At 44.8% G+C, this 10,477-nt stretch overlaps 1 long non-coding RNA gene across 1 annotated transcript; it reads right to left on the reverse strand.

Moving 5' to 3' along the window:
* Nucleotides 1-7,292: 7,292 nt before the first annotated feature.
* On the reverse strand, nucleotides 7,293-10,144 carry LOC123286539 (uncharacterized). The gene is made up of 3 exons (XR_011504300.1): nucleotides 9,757-10,144; nucleotides 8,521-8,673; nucleotides 7,293-7,720 (listed from the first exon to the last, which is right to left on the reverse strand). It is a non-coding gene; the product is annotated as an uncharacterized lncRNA (long non-coding RNA).
* Nucleotides 10,145-10,477: the final 333 nt, after the last annotated feature.

Raw genomic sequence — 10,477 nt, forward strand, 5'->3', positions numbered from 1 at the left:
TGTTTTATTATCTGGCATTATCTGTGGTTTCAGGAATCCACTGGGGGTCTTGGAAGTATCCCCCATGGACAAAGGGGACTACTGTAGTTCCAAATTTTTTATGTGGGGTGGGGGGGTGAAAAGTTCCCTCCCTTCCCTTTCTGATTCTTATGGCTGATCAAATAACTAAAATGAGATAAAGCAGGTTAACAGGAAAAAAATTTAAAAAGTTTAATACATGGGCATGGGGAATTCACATAAGCATGAAGAATTCCAAAGACAGTCAGGCAAAATGAGGTATATATGTTATTCTGGACTGAGGAGAAGGGGGCTGGAGTTTGGGCCTTCAAAGGGAAAGGAGGCTATTTACAGGAAGATGAAGAGTTAATGTTTGGTAAACAAATGTTTGTTGGGTCATCTAGAGACAATAGGACACAGAGAGGACCTTGATCAAATGGGCCAGGCTGAGTTCCTCTCTGTCCACCACACCTAGTTCCTGTTACACTGTAGTTATGCATGGGGATAGCTCCTTCCTGGAACAGGTCTTCTATCTTAAATTCTTTTAGGCAGTTAGGAGGAAGGTCAAAGTTTCTTCCTGAGTCTTTTGTTCTTAAAAACAATCAGCGTAAAGTAATCCTCAAGCTGAAGAGACATTTTGGGGTGGCAAATTCTGTTCCTCTACTCTTACAAGGTAAACATAAGAAATAGAAAAAAAACCTCACATTTTTTGTGTCTTCAGAAAACTCAGCTGAAGACATTACCCATTATGTTTCTCAGAGTCCTGTCTTTTAGGATCTATGTGATAAATTTCACTTAGAATTTAGCATGAGGAAAAAGATGATGTTTCCTCATGAGCTGATATTGCTTCCCTTTTTTCAGACAATAAGAGTGATGCAACCAATTGTGTTTCCCTGTTTGCTTTGACTGTCAAGGAGCCCGGACTTAAATTTAATATCCATTTACAAAATTATCTTATCTCCGTTTCCTGGTCTTTCTCTTCCTCTTTGTAGTTTCTTATCTCCCCTTTCATCTTTACTTTTAACTGCGTCACCTATTTGTACAGTTAATTTCAGCTACATGAGAGTTTTTAATGATGCAGGTATAGTGTAACAAACAGCACAACCAACCAACAAATCAATAACATGACCAGGGTCACCCAGCACTTGATCTCACTTCCCTGATGTCCCAGGCTAGCTGGGGAGGCTAACTCACAAGCCAGCACGTATGCAACTATTAGAAGAATATATTCAAGTATTACATTAGAAAAATAAGGGTTTTAGGGATTGGAAGACAGATCAGTGAAGACTGGAGCAGTCAAGGAAGGCTTCCTAAAGGAAGCAGTACTTATTGTAAGCTTTGACAGCTTTGAGTTAGTTTCAGGGGTTCTTTCATTGGATCTGTTGTATGGTTTGGTTGGACTATAGCAGGCATTGGGACAACTACCTGGGATTTTGTCTGGTTAGCTCTTTCTTGGGGACAGTTTCTGAACTTCTCTGAGAGGCCAGTGCATTGCCTTCTAGGGAGCAACTATGTGAATGTGATAGGGTCAGTCCTCAGTAAAATGGTGACGTAGGCGGGACTGGTCTGGGCACTACTGGCATTTCACATGAGACACTTCTTCATTGGAACTATTTAACCTACTGCAGTATGTTTGGCATTCTGGTTCACACCCACTAAATGCCAGCAGCAATCTCCAGTCATTGGGACGTCCCCAAACTAGCCTACATATTTTTCCCAACGCCCCCTGGAGGGCAGTAACCACCCAGGTGAGACCTACCACTCCTCTCAAATACCCAAGATTCTCCTCCCTAGCCTGCCATCTACAACTAGTATTTCCAGATTTAGCAAACAAAATATAGAACACCCAGTTACATTTGAATTTCAAATAAACAATGAATAATTTTTTAGTATAAGTATGCCTCAAATGTTGCATTATTCGTTGTTTATCTGAAATTCAAATTTAAGTCGTGGTCCTTATTTTACCCACAACCCATCACCACCACACACAAACTTGACTCCCAGAAATTCCTACTGGGTTGGTCATTGGTCTGTGTGCTGAACCATCCCCTACTTCTTCCCTGTGAGACCCATCTATTCTGTATTTCAGTTCCTCACATTCATCCTCTGTGCTAAGTCTCAGTGGGATGGTGAATACTTTTAACAAGATGAACAAATTCTTCTCAATATGTAGGATAGTTATCCCATCTAGATAACATCTTGCCTTAGCCTGGTTAAAGGACACACCAGTCTCCAGAAGGCCATCAGATTGAACACTGGTGAGGAGGACAGATGGGGAAAAGGGAACCAATCTTAGGGCTAACAGCTGATACCATGGGGCTCTAAAATTTCAGTGATTCCCAATTTTGCCTGCACAATGGGGGAACTTTAAACACTAGTGGTGTCTGGTCTTACCTGCAGAGACTGTGAGCAAAATATTCTGGGGTGGAACCCAGGATTTTTTAAAGCCCCCTCCTCCCCAGGGTCATTCTACTGTGCTGCCAAGGTTGAGAATCACTCTTCTTCTTCCTAAGAAAAGTGAGAGAAAGGAGAGAGCAAGACAGGGGATGAGAAGGAAAGAGAGAGAGGATAGACCTGGTTTCAGGTGCTCTGCCTGGCATTGGTCATTGAGGGGATTTGGAAGAATCAAGAGGCAAACACATTCCACTCAAGCAGGGAAAAAAAGTTCAAGAATGTAATATACTACAAATGTGTTCCATTTCGAGCAAAACAGAACCCAGAGAGTGCTTCATTTCATGCCAAATGCTGTCCTTAGTGATGCCCTAGCTTACAAAAAAAAAAAAAATTGTTCCCTAGAGAGAGTCAGTCCCATTTTTCTTACTACTCAGTGATTTTAATCAATGCCATTCTCAGCTTCAGAACCCAGGCTGCTCACACACATGGCCGTGCTGGTGTTGGCTAAGGAGCAGGCTTCTGATGTCACCATGGGCACCTCTGCAAAAGAGGCTCCCCTCTTGGCTCTGTGTGGGCTGTGAGCCCAGGGTGTCAGTCCCTGTGCCATCAATACTCTCCGGCCTCGCCTCTCACAAGTAGGTCAGCACAGACATGGCTCCAACCTCCACCGAGAGGTGCTTGCCGCTGGCAGGAAGCTGCTGCTGCAGAATTAAAAACCATCAGAGTTGATCAAAGGAAGTGCAGGGTAGGCTGGCGGGCGGGCCAGATTCTAATCTCTGCTCGCTGGCCTCACACATCACTGCACATGAGTCACCCCGCTGAGCTCAGCGGACATGCTGTTTGGATTAGGCTTTTACAGGCGAGGTTTGCCAAGCTTGCCTTTGCTGGCTTGCTGCACAGAGTGGCCGAGAGGTGAGGGAGGAAGGTGGGGATGTGGGTTAGATGTGGTTGCCCAGGTGCCAGGGAGAAGACGGTTGGCTCCCCAGGTACACAAGATTGTGGCACCAGGGAGTGGCTGTGAGTCCTGCTCTCCGCATCCCTTCTTCTCTGCTCAGCTCGAAGAACCCCATCAGGAGCAACGGAGCTCACACCAGGCCCACACAATCTTGCTCTCGTGCCAACTCTCCAATTAAGATGTACTGTTACAGGACACACATCTTGCCTTCACTCAACCATTTGCCTCTCAACGAGCAGGAATTCCTTTTGTCAAAAGCAGGCAACACTTCACCACTCAGGCATCTTGCTCAAAAGCAGTGGAGTCCAGCAAAAAAAGGGAGGGAAGTCAGAAAATAAAAATTCCTAAATTAAGAGCCAACCCATAAAAGCAGGGCTTCCCCTAGTGCCTGGCTGGTGTGACATCATCATGAATTACTCAATGAAAATGGTGTCAGAGTAGCAGCTCGATTAAATGTGGAAAATTTCCTCAAGAAACAGAATTCTGCAGAAAATAAGTAGGGGTAGAAAAATCCTGCTCTGCACATAGATCTTTTTGGGTTGTTTCCATAGGCAGAGAGCAGGGCGGAGTTCTCTTCCAAGCAGCTCCTAGCAGAGCCTTGGTGCTCAGGAGCAGTAGTGGACAGAACCCAGTGGTTTGTTTTGCTTCCTTCTGTGGAAGCAATGGTAGGAACAAGATCAAAATCCTTTGTTTCAGGTTCTGCCAAGTTTTGCTTCTGTGCGTGGTAACTTGGGAAGAAGCAGCCCCCATCACTCTGTAAGCCAAGGATTCTTGGCTCGTAGTCTCTGCTGGGATTTTCTTCAGAGTATTTTAGACTCTCGTTTATTAAAGGCATCTAAATGGAGGTGGCAGTCCTTGACACTTTCAAAATAAATGTTGCCACCAGCCCCTATATCGCTTTTGATTCTAAACCACAAATTTCCAAACTTACCATTGCTCAATTAGCTGTCATTTAAAAAGTATTTTTTGTTCCTGGTTTCAGGTTTCTTCTCATCTATCTATAATTCTCAGGGTGGTCAAATTTGCTCACAAAACCTGTCTTTTCCTTCTTTTCTTCCACTATTATTTTCACTTCAAAATGGAAATGGAGATGGAAGGTACCACCCTGGACAGCCATGCAGTTACTAAAGCACAGTGGACAGTCTAGCAGAGGGTCCAAGGCTGAATGTCAGGCAAACCTGTTCGAGCCCTGGCTCTGCCACCAACTCTCTGTGTGACCTTGAGGCAATTTTCTTAACCACCCTCCTCAATTTTCTCATCTGTAAAATGTGGATAAAAATAGTCCTAACCTCATTGGTGAGAACTATATGAGCTAATGGAAGAAAAATATTTAGTAAAGTTCCCGGCACCCAGTAAGCACATAATCAATGTATTATTATTTATATTACAATAATTATTCTGCAACCAGCATTATGTGGCTAATGGTTGTAAGTGTAATTGGAATCTACAGTTAACAATTCTTCTTTCTGGAATTCCTCAGTGCCCAGAGGGTTAACATTTGCCCTCACCAAAAGTATCTGCTTAGGGGTCAGCCCCGTGGCCGAGTGGTTAAGTTCACACACTCTGCTTCAGCGGCCCAGGGTTTCGCCGGTTCGGATCCTGGGTGCGGACATGGCATCGCTCATCAAGCCATGCTGAGGCGGCGTCCCACGTGTCACAACTAGAAGGACCCACAACTAAAAATATGCAACAATGTACTAGGGGGCTTTGGAGAGAATAAGGAAAAATAAAATCTTAAAAAAAACCCAAAAAAGTATCTGCTTGATGGTGCCTGTGTATTCTTTGTTAGGAGAAGACCAGAAGAGAGGATGAGGTGAGGATCATTTCTAAGTGATTAAAAGGAGGTACTTACCCTTGGGGGTTCCTTACTATAACTAGAAGAAAAAAAGTCTCACAACTCTTGAAGGCTTGCTATGGATGGGGGACAGAGGTTACAGATTCACTTAGTGGAGTCTGTTAGTAGAGGAAGCCCTGGGTAGGAATTTGATGTGGCTCAAAGTATCAAAAAACCCTCACACATCTACAAAGCTTCTACCAGTTCTCTGGGTAGCAGGGGATGATGGTAATACGTGGAGGTCTTTGCATTTAGAAAGGCACAGTGATGTTTGGCATTTCTGGTGCACAGGTGGGCCCTCAGCAAAGTCTACAGGGGGGCTGAGAAAACGGGAATTGGAGCTGCTTTGCAAACAAAAGTAAAGGCATGTCCTTACTTAGTTGGGCAGAATATGTTGCCTTTAGGAAGATTCTCCCTTCCCCTCCTTAATATGGATTTAGACTGGAACTGATGGTTAGTCTTTGGGGTGTGTGTGTATAAGATCTTAGAGTTACAGGAGGTCAGAAGACCACAGGAAGAATGAGGAGGGGTATCCTGACCTCATGCTTGCAGACGGACCCTGAAAAGAACAAGAACTGGAGAAATGAAGCCTGCCATGGATTATTCTGGGAATTATCTAGCTACACAGCATGATTCCTAATCGAGTAACTCAGAATTTGAGAAATGTATTGCTGTGGATTATCCACATCTTACAGATTATCCTGTTTAGGGTAGAGGGTCAGGGCTGGGTAGACCTTGTTGGGCGGGGATATCATGAAGGGAGTTGCATTAAAATGTAAACACTGCGATAGCTTGTATTACTTGTCTTTTTTATGTCCACTGCTCTATTCCCAGCACCTAGAACAGTGCCTTGGACATAGTAGGTACTCAAAAAATATTTGTTGAATGAATTAATTTTGCCATGGAGAAGAGAAAAGTGGGCCCACAGAGTAAAAGAAGAAAAAGACAGTGGGTGTTGGGGCGGGTCAGCACGGCTAGGAAATGGAGTATGCCCATGAAGAGACCCTGCTAAGGGTTTTCCTTCTTCCCTTGGGCTCTGGGAGCAATCATATTTAATGTCTAGTTTTTTTTCCCCTTGTTTTTTTTTGTTTGTTTTTTTTTTTAAAGATTTTATTTTTTCCTTTTTCTCCCCAAAGCCCTCCGGTACATAGTTGTGTATTCTTCGTTGTGGGTTCTTCTAGTTGTGGCATGTGGGACGCTGCTTCAGCGTGGTCTGATGAGCAGTGCCATGTCCGCGCCCAGGATTCAAACTAACGAAACACTGGGCCGCCTGCAGTGGAGCACGCGAACTTAACCACTCGGCCACGGGGCCAGCCCCTTTTCCCCTTGTTCTTATCCTCAAACTTGCAATGATGTGGCTCACACATATGTGCTAGAGGTGTAGAATTAAGGGGAGGGACAACAAAGGCAAATGCAGCTTCCCTGCATCATTTCATGTATTAGTTTCCTATTGTTGGTGTAACAAATCACCATAAATTTAGTGGCTTAAAAATACCAAAGATTTATTATCTTCCTGGTCTGGAGGTCAGAAGACCTAAAATCAAGGCATTGGCAGGGCTGTGTTCCTTCTGGAGGCTCTAGGTCAGAATCTGTTTTCTTGCCCTTTTCGGCTTCTAAAGACTGCCTGCATTCCTTGGTCCCTGCCTCATGTCCCTCTGACCTCTGCTTCCATCATCATCACATCTCCTCTGACTCAGTCTCCTGCCTCCCTCTTTCCCTTATAAGGATTCTTGTGATTACAACATAATCACCCGTGTAATCCAGGATAATCTCCCCATCTCAAGGTCCTTAACTTAATCATATCCGCAAAATCCTTTTGCCATGTAAGGTAACATATTCACAGGTTCCAGGCCGTGGATGTTCTTGGGGGCCCAGCGTTCTGCATATTGCTCCCCAGAGGCCACCATCGGTGTCACATGGAGGGAAGATGGCAGCCCTAAAGCATAGGCCAGGATCCACACTACGGTGAGCAGACACCCCAGCTGAGTATGGAGTTTAGGAGCAGATGAAAGCAGAGGAACAGGCTGCAGCCCGGAGGAGCTCTGGAAATGAGAGACCAACTCCCTTTCTGCAAATATACTGAAGGAAAGTGATTCTTGGTGACAGAGGCAGAAAGATAGATTCTGTTATTATAGATACAGTGGCTGTCCTGGCAACAGACCCTCTCTACAGCTCTTTTCCAGTTTAGGGGTTCAGAATTTGAGACAGTTTGTAAGGTGCAATGCCTGCCTTAGGGCAGGTGTGCATTTCAACAAGAGCCATCTACTATTAATACCAGGAGAGAAGCCAGGGGACTCCAGAGCCCCAGCTGCCTGGAGAGGCAGGTTGCACATAGCTCTACATTCCTGACCCCAGGGAAACAGGAAGAAGATCTGCTAGAAGGGAATAAGGGACGAGGTAGGTGTGCAGAGGTAGAGTTTCAAATGCTCTTTACCTTCATTTCTTACCACACAAGCTGGGAGGAAGCATCTGGCTGATTCTTTACTGAAACTTGGAACTCTCTGCTGCAGTCAAGAAGGAAATATTTTTGTGGTTTTTTTCTGTGGGGGAAGAAAGTAATAAATCTTTCTGTTGTTGAAGGAACACCTTTCAGTGGTGTAGCTCTGAGAGGAATATATTATTCTTAAAGTGTACGTGCTTGAAAGTTTGTTAGAGTCGGGCCCTTAGGAAGCTTCGTGTAGACCCTGCAGAGTAAGAACGAAGTGTGAGCTAGTCACACTTCTTTGTGTAGCTCTGTGGTAGTCACAGAGGACACAGGTTTAAGAAATAGACATTCCTATTAGAACAGCTAGGTTTTCAAGGTGGGTGTTGGCTCTGGAAAGCTCATCTGTATCTCCCCATGGATTTCCTACAGAGCCCCTCATTGGCAAAGGAGCGCCTGCTGTGATCAGTCCTGTGTGGTAGAAGAGGAGGACAAAATCTTGTTCTTACAAAGATCGTCCACTCTGCACACGTGTTGAACCCATGTAGTATGTCTGGCACTGTTCTAGGTTCAGGGGATACAGTAACAACCAAAACCGACAACAAATAATAAATATGTGTCAGGTTGTGGTAAGGCGTATAGAGACAAACAAGGCAGAATAAGGGATTTGAGGGTGGCAGTGGGTGTGTGCTATTTGATGTAGGTGGTTGGGGAAGGCCTCCTTCGTAATGGGGTACTTGGGCAGAGACACGAAAGAAGTGAAGGTGGCAGAGGGACAAGTCACATAGACATCTGAAAGGTCCAGGTGGAGGGAATATTTATCAAAACGTATGAATACAGCTCATTTTTTAGTGGGCACTGTGTACGATGCTGGCCTGGTTTACAAAATCCATCCCTTTCTTTATGCGTAGCCCTCACCTACAACCGCAGCTCCCGGGAGATCCTTTGTATAACATGTCCCGATGTCCAGCCACAGCTGACTGGACCTGAGGAGGGCATCCCATCCAAACTAGGCCAATGAGAGTCCAAGACAGACACCGAGGTAGCAATCTTGCAGAAAGTGATGAGAACCTGGAGAAGGGCAATAACAAAGGGAAAATCAGCAGCACACTGTGGTTGTTGATGGGGGCCGACCTGGGGTTCAGAGCATAGGAGACTGGAGTTAGAAAGCCTGGCTGCAAGCAGAAGCCCAAAGCCTGTGAGAGATCCTCGTGACTGACAGCAGGTTTATCAGCCTGTTCTTGAGGCCAAGACTCACCCCAAGGCTGTGCTTATTACGCAGGTCCCACCTTTACTGGGGAAAGTCAACCCAATGTATGGTATTGTATCTACTTTGCCTAAATCTCTTGAGTGCAGATGCATAGATTAGGTGCAAAGATTGCAAAGAGTGCACAACAAACAGAAATACTTACAGTGAGACTGCTTTTGCATGAAGCAAAATTTCCCCTCTGTTCCCTCTGCATACACATCTGATGAATAGGAATGTAAAGTGCATTTTTCTAAACTCATTTGCTCACTAGTGTCTTTTAAAAGGCACTACCTTTGGGGGCCAGCCCAGTGGCCGAGTAGTTAAGTTCACGCGTTCTGCTTTGGCAGCCCAGGATTTCGCCGGTTTGGATCCTGGGTGCCGACATGGCACTGCTCATCAGGCCATGCTGAGGTGGCATCCCACAGGCCACAGCTAGAAGGACCCACAACTAAAATATACAACTATGTACTGGGGGGATTTGGGGAGAAAAAGCAGGAAAAAGAAGATTGGCAACAGTAAGCTCAGGTGCCAATCTTTAAAAAAAAAAAAGGCACTACCTTTTCTTTTTAAAAAAAAATTTTTTTTTTCTCCCCAAAGCCCCCCAGTACATAGCTGTATATTCTTCGTTGTGGGTCCTTCATAGTTGTGGCATGTGGGAGGCTGCCTCAGCGTGGTTTGATGAGCAGTGCCATGTCCGCGCCCAGGATTCAAACCAACAAAACACTGGGCTGCCTGCAGCGGAGCGTGCTAACTTAACCACTCAGCCACGGGGCCAGACTCAGCACTACCTTTGCAAGAAGCCTGAGTGTTTCTATCTTAAAGAGTTAACTTCAAGTGGTAGATGTAAGGTTTTTTGGTTTTTTTAGAGGCAGTTTTCAGATGAGGAAGCAATGCCTTTTTAATACCTGAATATCCAGGGGGGATGGAGCAATCAGGCTCTGACATGCCTTTGTTCCAAGCTCTGCCGGCTCCTGGACTGCAGCCTTTCCACAGCGTACCTTGAGTTGGCTGAGCAGTTTTCTTCATGAGTAAAATGCAAATAGCAACGTTCTCAAGGCCAGAGCATTTCCTTCTCCTGGGGAGTTTGTGAATTTCCAAGGTGTTACTCTGCTGAGCTGAGATTTCATGAAATAAACTGTGTAAAGGGTCTTACCGTAATACCTTGCACTAAATACTAAATGCTAAATAAATACCAGCAGTTACTAAATAAATACTAATGACTACAGAGGCTACGTCAAAAAAGAAAGCACTTATTAGTTGGAGATGCATGCTGAAGTATTTATAAGTGACATGATGCTGTGTCTGGGACTTGCTTTTAAAATTCCAGTAAAAAAAGAGAAAAACGTGTCTATTTGTGGGGGGATTGGAGTGGGGTGGGGATGACAGAGGAAACCAGATTGGCACAGGTGGAGATTGTTCATGCTGGGGGGTGGGGACATGGGCGTTCATTATTCCATTCTCTCTTATTTTGTGTGTGTTTGAAAATTTTCATGATTAAAATGAGAAAAGAGAGAGAGAAAGAAAGAAAAAAAAGACCTCAGTGTCTGACCCACTCTTTTCCCTCCTGACTCTGTTGTTACATAATGTCAGCAGGGATCCTAATATGGGGAATTTGATTACGGGAGT

This window comes from Equus asinus, chromosome 6 (genome assembly GCF_041296235.1).
Source record: "Equus asinus isolate D_3611 breed Donkey chromosome 6, EquAss-T2T_v2, whole genome shotgun sequence".
Taxonomy (NCBI): domain Eukaryota; kingdom Metazoa; phylum Chordata; class Mammalia; order Perissodactyla; family Equidae; genus Equus; species Equus asinus.